The following is a 10,476-nucleotide window of genomic DNA, read 5'->3' as shown; positions in this document are numbered from 1 at the left end:
TCAAAGGGTAGAATACATGAAACATAGCAGAAAGCAACTGTTAGAGGATCTGAAAGCCAAACAGAGGTTTAAAAATACTTGATAGACTGATTAATGCCCACTTCTGACTAAGATGAAATGTGTCCTCATATAACACATTTCTCCGAGTTCTCTGGAAAGACAGACTATTTAAGTGTGGTTCAACATTCTCATAAAGGTTCATTAATGCATCTGGAATTATTTTTCTTCTAGATTTATCAGACTAGCAATGCATTATTTCAACTTATTTTCATAAATTTCATATTACTTCATTAACATAACCAAAAAGCCTAGGAAGGCAATAGGTGCTTTTTGAAGATCCCCCCCAATAAAAGTAGCATCTATTTTCTGGAGCTCTTCTGTTAAAGACCTTCCCATGGTGACATGACTACAGATTTTAGTGTAAATAATAATTACCAAAAATATTTAGTTAGTAGACTATTAAAGAATCATTTGCATAATTGGTAGAAGATAAAGTTTTCTTTTGGCTCCTTTCTCATTTTCAGGTTTTCTTGAAGAAAATGAAGAAATTATGAAATATATTAAAATGCAAACTCAAAATGCATTTATATTTTAAAACCTCTGTACTTTGAGCTATATTTTTCATAGGTGAATATAACACTTATTTCTTGAAGTATTTATCATAGGAAACCAGGGTCTTGAGTTGAATTCTCACTCAACAATCATGGAGAAAACTGTGAAGTCAAGTCATAGCACTTCATTTCTTTGGGCTCTGGTTTGCTGATTTATGACATGGAGTTAGGAGTAGTCATTTGATGCACTCACATGTATCTTCCATGATTCATATATTGAGTACTGCTGCTGTACTTGCTATCTCAAATTCACACTCTAGAATCATGGAGATTATCATCCATCTATGATTGTTGCCTTTTTTATTTACGCCATTTACAAGGCAGAATTGCAACTATGGCTTAACCTGAATATTGCAGAAAAATATAATGGCCATCCATTTTCTCAAGAGTCCTTGAAAACAAGATGAAAGAACGATGTTGTTTTTCAATTGTTCATGTGAAAAAAAAGGACTTACAGATGAGAAAAATTGCATTCCCTAAACTACTCTCCAGTAGAGTTGAAGACAAGAAGATTGTGCCCTTTAGAGAGAGAGTAAGGTGCTCTTGAAAGGGACTTAGACCTGATAGTATTGAATAGGCTTCTGTTGCTCATCATCTTTGATGTTCGGCCTCTAAAGACTTTTTGTTTGTCTTATGTAAGGAAATAATAATGCCATTTTTTGGGATGTCATCAGCAGTTTTTTTCCCCTCAAACTTGTTTGTGGGAAGGCCCTAAGAAAGCCTGAGAGTTTTAAAATTTCTGGAGCCTAGAAGAAAAGAATTAGAGGTATAATTATCACATTGCCATCTTTCATTTCCATCTCTGATTCTACTATTTTTTCATCTCTATGATGTATTTTCTGTTTTCTCAAAGAGTAATGAATGAGCAATGAGTAAATCTGAGACTGTATAATACACAATGGAGAAAACAAGTGAAGAAAACCTCGATGGGGGCAAGCAAAGCTAAAATGCCTAGAAAAAAAGGAAAATCTGTATGCAGAAAAATTATAAACCAGATAGGTCAATGCAAAGTATTGAAATAGTCCCATGAAAAGTATGGCATAAGTAGCCCTAGTTGCCACAAAACACCCATGAAAAGAACTAGAAATGACAATGAGGTGAGCACATTATTTAATATTTATACTTATAGTGTCAATGATATAACAGACACCCCACTATTTAACCTTCACGTTGTTGCTAAAAACAAAAGGGATGAGAAAGGTCATCATTTTCTGCTTGGTGTTGACTGGTCTCACTCAGGCTTATTAAGCATAGCTTTATCCTCTCAGGAGACAGGTTATATACCTGGTCTGAATTAGAAAAGTTAGCAAGTGAAATGAGATTTCCCCTAAGCCCCTAACAGTGTTCTTTGGAATATATTTCAAAGCTTATCCTTTAATATAGTAGTATTCCTTTCTCTACAGCTTTATTACATTTACTTTTCAATTGAATGAAATCCCCACAGTCAGCACAGAGGCACATAATGAAACAGTATCTGACTACCTCATGAAGAAACCTATGGGTGCTCACACACACATGCACACACACATACACACACACACACACACACATGCAGACATACATTCTCTCTCTCTCCCCACCATCCTCCCCACTACCATCCTCTCTCATATACATACAAATACTCTCCATATATTGCCAAGAATTCACCTGGGAAACAGAGGAAAGAAGAATCAGATCCAAGCCTAGAATTCTGGCAGAGTTAGACCTCAGTTGCATATATCCTATTATTCTTAGTGAAGTTCAACTTACAAAACATTTATGTATACACCATTATTCATAGATTTTCTTCAACTAGAACAACACTCTTCACCTTCTCAATCCTATTCATCTTCAGGAACTAAGATTTTTTATAACCCCTGAAAGTTCTAGACCATCCCAGACATAAAGATATATATCCTTTCTAAATTTATAGTAATTTCTAATCAAAATTGATCATTTACAAATATACCAGGCACTTCTTGTGATACCCGTGGAACTCTCTTTGAAATGCTGTTCTAGTTCATTTTAATTTTTATAAATTAGGACTTATTTGGTTCTTCCTGTGTATATTAGTATCTGAATAAGACTCACTGCTATAAATCAACCATCATGTCATGAGTAATAGCTCCAGAAAAGTGGTTTCTAATGCTTCATGTGGTAATGAACTTTTACATTTTCACTAAGGCAGCAAACAGAAAAAAAGAAAACACTAATAATGCAGGAAAAGGGACTGAGGCAAAGAATAAAGGCATACTCTGGAAAAAAATCAAACATCATATAAAGGTAGAATTCAGGAAAGTAGAGCTCTGAATTGAGAATGTATGAAGGCAACAGAATTAATAATGGATTCCAGAGTGAGAAATTGAGCCTTAGTGAGAACCTAGCAGGGAAACAGGGATGCAAGTGCACAATAGCTCTGAAAGCAGGGCTGGGCCTAAAGTGTCTCTGCCCACTAGAGATGGTAGGTGATGGGATATGTAAAACATAGACATGTAAAACCTTGAGAATTAGCAAAACGTCCAGTGTTACAACAAGTAATCTCTTGAGTTGATGTTTGGGACTTTTTCCCCTACTAATCTTTCTTCCACACAATGTTAAGACCATTTGCAAAAAGGAATTGGTTTTTTTACTCAAATGGCATATTTCCCAGATATACATAATGCAAACTCTGGCTTACACAATGGGATTTTCCTCAAATAACTAATTTGAGTTTTTAGCATGGAAGTATATGTATTTGCAAGTTATGGTTCCATAGAGTTATGCCTTGTCTACAACTTGATGGTGTAATCCTTGAGGTCAGCAACTGTTTTCAGTCATCTTTGTATTCTCGCAAAATCTATTACAATATTTTCCGTAAAGTAGATATTCAACTACTGATGAATTTGTCCTTCTCAATCATGCACATTTACTATATAATGTTATGAATATTCAAATACTCTTTTCTAAATGATGTAACTTTGTCCAGTTAATAAAAAATCATTAAAAGCACATTCACATCATTAATGTATCTTGGGTTCAGTGGAAAGTCAGGTGGGCAGAACTGATAATACATTAAAAACTCCTTTTTCACCATTATTTCACAGTTTTGAGCTATGTACGGAGCTGCCTTTGAAAACATTTGTACTTCTCATTTAGATGAGCTATGTGACATGCAGAGAAAGATGAAAAACAATCTCTGTGTGAAGTCGCATATGGGGGGTTAGTTCTAAATTTACCAGCTACTAATTTTCCTTTGAGCGATCATATTTGTTCTTTGATTACACATAACCTTACTGATTTCAAAGCAAAAGAGCAGGAGGAGATGAAAATACTTGAATCACACAACAGCCTCAGGTGGTGCCTTTGGAACTGAGGAGCTGAAATTCCATTTCCAAGTCTCAAAATATAAGAGACATAACTAGACTGAGCAAATGTAATGCAACAGCAAAAGCCCTTGGCAAATCTGAGCCAAATATCAAGTAGAGGACACTATTCGTGTGTATAGGAACCCATGCAACCCAGACAAGGAGCATTACTGGATGACCTAGTAGCTCCTTGACTTACTCTTTCCCAGGGAAAGTTTGGTACTGTCACACAGGAAGTACCATGGTGGCAATGCCTCCAAACCATGGAAAGCTCTTTCTCAAACAAGAGGAGACTGTTTTTTCAAAAAGGGGATTACAAATCTTGCCTCTTATTGACTTAATAAAGAATTATATTCCCACAGAGTGGCTGGTGATAGACACAGAGCCCTCTAACAAAAGACAGAAAGTTGCAGAGGATACTAGAGAAAACAAAGTCTCTCTTTGGAATTAACAAATAAATGTTAAATACTTCATGTCTGATATGGAGAAAGTACATAAGCTTAATATATTAAATTATTTTATCCTATAAATATATTATTTCTTTTTGGCTCTTACACTACTTTACATTTACTGAATGATTACTGTATGCCAAGTACGGAGTTGAATATTTCACAATCTTATTGCTTTTAAGCCTCATAATAAGGATGATCATAAAAAATATGTACAGTTAATCTCATTTTTTTTTAAAAGGTGAACTGGATCTTGAAGAATTTAGGTAAGTCACTCAAGATAACATAACTAGTGATTTCAAGACTGGGACTTGGAGCCAATCCTGACTAACTTCAAATCGTATGCTTGTAATTATTAATCTGAAAGATTCCTGAAGGAAGAAGAAGACATTTAGCATAGACAGCAGATGTCTGTAGCCAAACCATGCACTAAGAAGAAAATTCAGAGAGGACAACATTTGTTTCTTGATAATGTTGGATTAGAGACCATTGTTAGGAATCAGAAATTATTTTTTACTCCCTTTTCACTAATTATATGTACATATAGTGTGTTTCAATTAGACACACCCAATTCTAAGGAGTCTCAATTTAGTTTTAGTTATTCTCAAAAAATTCATTATAGATTTGTGAGTTAAAAGAGGCCTACAAGATGTCGTATAAGAATACTTAGGCTAGGGGATAAAGATTTTAGTACCAAGAGAAGATAAAATTAATTAACAGTTAACAACAACCTGTGCAGAATACTACATTCTTAACAAGGTTTTTTTATTTTCTTTCCCCTGGGAGTGCTCTGAGCTATACCTCGAAATGTGAGCAGTCAGCTAATAGCATTATTAACAATGGCTTCTGTGTTTTCTAGTTTGCAGAAATTCAATTAATAAGTAATTCCACATCTTTGCCCCCTTGTGTAAACAAATTGCCTTCACTTTGCTAAACTTATGGCTGGTGGACCCACAGTGTAAAAGTATCTTGACATTGGTAAATTGTATTAAAGTTTTCCAGTCTTTTTCCCAATCCTTTACTGAAAACCTTGCATTCCTGTATTAACTCATGTATTCATTCATTTAGTCATTTCACAAAAGTATGTAGAATGCCTTCTCTATGCCAGGCATATTTTACATGCTAACAAAGAAATGATGTGCACACAGGTAAATTTCTTGTGCCTATGTGCAAACACATAAACATAATGCCAGTAATAAGCTGAGTAAGAAGAGAGAGTGTACCTGGTAGATGAGGGTGGAATTTAAAATAGGGTGTTCAGATAAGACTTTGCTGGGGAGATGCCACTTGAGCAACACCACAATTAAAACAGTGATGCAAGGGAACACACTTGTGAGGTAAGAACACTCTAGACTAAGTAAAAAGGGGAAGCACCCTGAAGTGGAGGCCTGCTGAGTATGTTTAAGCAAGGTTCAGGGAGGAATTTAGAGTTCTGGAACAAAGCGAGAAATAAGGAATGAAGTCAGAATAACAACTAGGGGCCAGATCATATGAAAGCTTTCATGCTGTGGCTTTTGTTCTTAGCGATAAGAAGTCACTGGGAGTTTTCAGTAGGCTATGGCAAGATCTGAATTGTGTTTTAAAATTTATGTTTTTATTATGTACAACAGATTGTACTTCCTATAGATAAGGTCACACAACTCTGAAGTTAAAAAAAAAAAAAAACTAACAGAAACATTATTTGCCCTTTAGAAGAGTGTTAGTGTAATTCTTGAATAGAATTATATCATTGTCATTTGCTCCATTGTTAACTTGTTTTTCTTTCAAATTTACTGAATGTAATATCTATAAAGAAACACACATAAATTAGAAATACACAGCTTAATGAATTATCACAAGGTGAAGAATGTCCATAGTGATTATCTAAGCCAGGAAACAGTTGTGACCTGTCTCATGTTATACACCTTCCCTCCTCCCGTGTGGACTACTAACTTGCTTCTGAAATCATAGATTAGATGTGTCTAAATTTCCCTTTTTATAGGTACTTCAGTCATATTGAATTAGGGGTTCACTCTACTCCAATGTGATTTCATCTTAAGTAATTATATCTGAAATAATCCTATTTTCAAGTTTGCATTTTGAGGTACTAAAGTTAGGACTTCGACGTATGAATTTTTGAGGGACATGATTCAACCTATAGCATATCAGATAAAAATTTGGATTGTTTTTCTAAAGCACTTCCATTAGCATTTATTACAGGTATAACCTACTCGTGATGAAATATCTCACCTATAATTTATCCAAAACTATCATTGTTTCACTTTCATTTTTGAAGTATGTAGAATTTTTGTTGATGTCTTCCTTATTTTGTCATTCAGCAATTTAAAAATGACCTTCCATTATGTTTTGGTCTTCATCGTTATGATGAGAAATCAGCCTTTTTTTCTAGTCATGGTTTCCCTGAATATAATGTGTCTTTATTTTTTTCTTCTGTATACTTTTTAGATTTTCCATTTGTTGTTGCTTTCCAGTAGGATAATCACAGTGTACCCAGGTGTTGTTTCCCTTATATGTATTCATTTTAGCATTTGCTCTACTGCTTGGATTTGTGCATTGATGTTTCTCACCACATGCTATAGCTTAAGTGTGTCCCTCAAAGTTCGTATGTTGAAAACATGATTCCCAATGAGGAGGTGTTGGGAGGTGAGGCTTAAAGGAATGAGTGTGGGTCATGGGGGCATGGCTTTCATGAATGGATTAACGCTGCTATTATGGGAGTGGTTTGTTATCATAAGAGTGGGTTCCTAGTAAAAGGAAAAGTTTGACCCCCTCTTGCATGCTCTCTCTCTCTCTTTTCTCTCTTTGCACTTTTGACTTTCTACCATGGGATTTATCAGCACAAAGACCCTCACCAGATGTGGGTCCCTTTCTTTCTGGAGAATTTCAGAAGCAATAAGGAAACTAAAATAGAACCAAATGTAAGACTTGGAAATAAAAAACTATGAATAAATAAAAATGTAAAAATATAAACAAAAACTTGTTTTAACTTTGACAGTACATTATTTATAAGACAAGAAAAGATTTGTGAAATTAAGTACATTTGAAAATAAATTATTCACACTGAAGCATAAGTAGAAAACTGATTTCAAAAAATGAACACAATCTCAGTGAGCTACGAACAGTAACAAGGAGTTTAACATCTAATTTTTTTATAAGTTCAGTAATTTTTTATTGTGTTCTGGACACTGTTATTGATACATTTTAAGGAGTTTATGTTATATTGTGTCATTTTAAAGGTTTTTGAATTTTGTATGACAATCAATTAAATTCTCTTGATTCTGTTCGGCTTGATTTTAGGTTTTATTAGGGTAAACATAATTCTAAGTTGTGGCTTTAATTCTAGGATACGGCTCTTTCACCTAAATCATGACTTTTTGAGGTTCAGCTGCATGTCCAATGTGCTCAGTGCAGACTTTCACTCTGGGTTGAGTAGAACTCCAGTGTTTCCAGGCATGGTGAACTCCAATATTTTCAGACACTGCATGACCTTTTTAAACCTGTTTGGCTTTCAGATGCTCTAACAGTTGCTTTCTGCTATGCTTCATGGATTCCACCCTCTGAGTATGCACAACCCATACTTCAGTTAGAACCCTAGGATAACCTCCATGTGAATTTCTGCTTATCCCTTTCTGGAGCTTCTTCCTCTTCTGCACTTTGCCCTGCAAATTCCAATTGCTTTAACGTCTTCAAACTGAAAGCTCCACTGCTACTACCCAGATAAATTGCCAATCTTCACGGTGCTTCACTTCCCCTTGCCATGTTCTGGAAAGTGTCCCAGGATAAAACCAAGGATAACATGGAGCTCGTACTGTGTGTTTTCCTTCTCTCAAGGGTCTCATTCTGGTGTTGCCTATTACCCAGTGTCTGAAAACAGAAGCCTTATATATTATGTGCAGTTGCGTAGTTATTTACATCAATAGGCTAAGTCCAATACCAGCTAGTGTGTTCTTTCCCAAACCAGAAGTTGATATTGTCAGATTGTTAATTTTGGCAATTCTGGTTTATGTGCAGTGCTTTCCATTATTGTTTCATTAGTATTTCTCTCACTACTAATGACGTTGTAATGCTTATTTCCCATTTAGATAATCAAGTGACTCTTTTATTTATTTATTGAGCTGTCTGAAATTTTCTTCTTGATTTACAGAAGTTCTCTCTTGTTTATTCTGAGGCAAATATTTTCTCCAGCAATATAGAAGCCCTTTCACTCTTTCCATTCTCTCTTTTTTTTGTTGCTACCTTCTAACTTAGAACTCATGACATCTATTCCCTTTCTTACTTTTCAGGTTCTTGGCTTGTTTTAGATCAAAATTATGCTGGATTAATTAAATAAGTTGGAAGTTATTTTCTTTTCTTCTGTTCTCTGGGATAGTTTATGTGTATAAATCCAGGTATATTATTTTTAAAACATTTGATAGAATTTTCGGGTAAAACTATCTCGGCCTGGAGTTTTCTTTGCAGAAGAATTTTAAATTATATATTTGACTTTTATTTTTTAGTAGTTAGGGGACTATTCAGATTTTTCTCTTTTATTCATTTGTGTATTATGGTAATTTTATATACGAATATGTTAATTTAGCATACATTTTCCAATTCATTTTTATTAACATCACTTTTTGACCTTTTAAGTGTCTATAGAATCTATAAAGTTACATCATTTTTATTCATAATATTATTTGTGTTAAGACTCTATTTGTCTTGATAAATCTTACTAGAGATTTAACAACATATTTATATTTTCAAAGAACCTTAGTTTTGGTGTCGTAGACACATCTCCATTGTATCTTTATTTTCTATTTTATAAATTTACCTTCTTATCTTTATTACTATCTTTCTTCTACATTCTTTTGTTTAAAGTTTTAATGCCAAATGCTCTGTTTTCTTTCCCTCTTATTCCTAATATTCCAAAGATAAGGTACTTTTTGATCCTGAACCTGAACCTAAGATGTTTACCACAGCCTCTGATTCTTAGTACAGCCTCTGATTCTTAGTGGGTGCTGGACTACAGTTTTTGACTTTGCTGTACATGAATCTGTCAAATGTTCTGTTTGGCTTCTCAGCTTCTCAGTAATCTGTGTAATTGGCATTCGCCTTTAGGGATAATATGGCCTCAACTTCTCAATTTCTTTCCATAGTCTTCTCTTCTCTCCCAGACCTTGGCCTTATAATTTCTCTCTGCCTTGAGAGTTCTTTGGTATAATAAAACAGATTCGTTTTTTGTTCCAGCTTTTTCTAGGTCTTCTCAGCAAGAATATAGAAATAAACAAATGGATTTACCTTTATGAAACACATTTTGATAAAGTTTTGACCAGTTTTTAAGACACATAATATTCTAAATGTCTTGAATTTGCTGTAACTGTTATTACCAATTTAACATTTTATGGATTATTTTTAAGTGGAACCTCTTGTATTCACAATAAATTAGCTTTTCATAACATTTAAAAACTGAATAATTAATTGTAAAGACTTATTTTCACTAATGTAATTCCGGAAAATTTTCAAAAATATACATTTAGGATTTCTAAATGCTGATTTTAAAATTATGTTTATTTGAAAAGAAACTTAGACTCTAACCATAATTTCTGCAAAAATATTTTTATAATTCAGAAATAAATGCTCACTTTGTCAACACACATACTAAAATTGGAATAATACAGAGAAGATTAGCATGGCCCTCTTCAAGAATGACAAGCAAATTCATGAGACATTTCATGTTTTTTAAGTCCTCAAAGCAATGGCAACAAAAACAAAAAGTGAGACTAATTAAACTTAACTTCTGCATAGCAAAAGAAGTTATCAACAGAGTAAACAGACAACCTACAGAATGGGAGAAAATATTTAAAAACTATGCATTCAACAAAGGTCTAAAGCCAGAATCTATAAGGAACTTAAACAAAATAATAAGCAAAAAACAGAAGACCTCATTAAAAATGGGCAAAAAATGTGGACAGACACACAAGCAGTCAACAAAAAAGAAAAAATGCTAAACATCACTAACCATCAGAGAAATGCAAATCAAAACCACAATGAGATACCATCTCACACCACTCAAAAGGATTATTACTAAAAAGCCAAGAAATGACAGTTTCTGGTGAG

At 34.0% G+C, this 10,476-nt stretch overlaps 1 non-coding gene across 1 annotated transcript; it reads left to right on the top strand.

The window, feature by feature from the left end:
* Window positions 1-9,993: 9,993 nt before the first annotated feature.
* On the top strand, window positions 9,994-10,099 carry LOC123573729 (U6 spliceosomal RNA). Its single transcript, XR_006698467.2, has one exon. It is a non-coding gene; the product is annotated as a U6 spliceosomal RNA (small nuclear RNA).
* The last annotated feature ends 377 nt before the right edge of the window (window positions 10,100-10,476 follow it).

This window comes from Macaca fascicularis, chromosome 5 (genome assembly GCF_037993035.2).
Source record: "Macaca fascicularis isolate 582-1 chromosome 5, T2T-MFA8v1.1".
Taxonomy (NCBI): Eukaryota; Metazoa; Chordata; class Mammalia; order Primates; family Cercopithecidae; genus Macaca; species Macaca fascicularis.
This window is presented reverse-complemented; position numbering and strand designations above follow the sequence as displayed.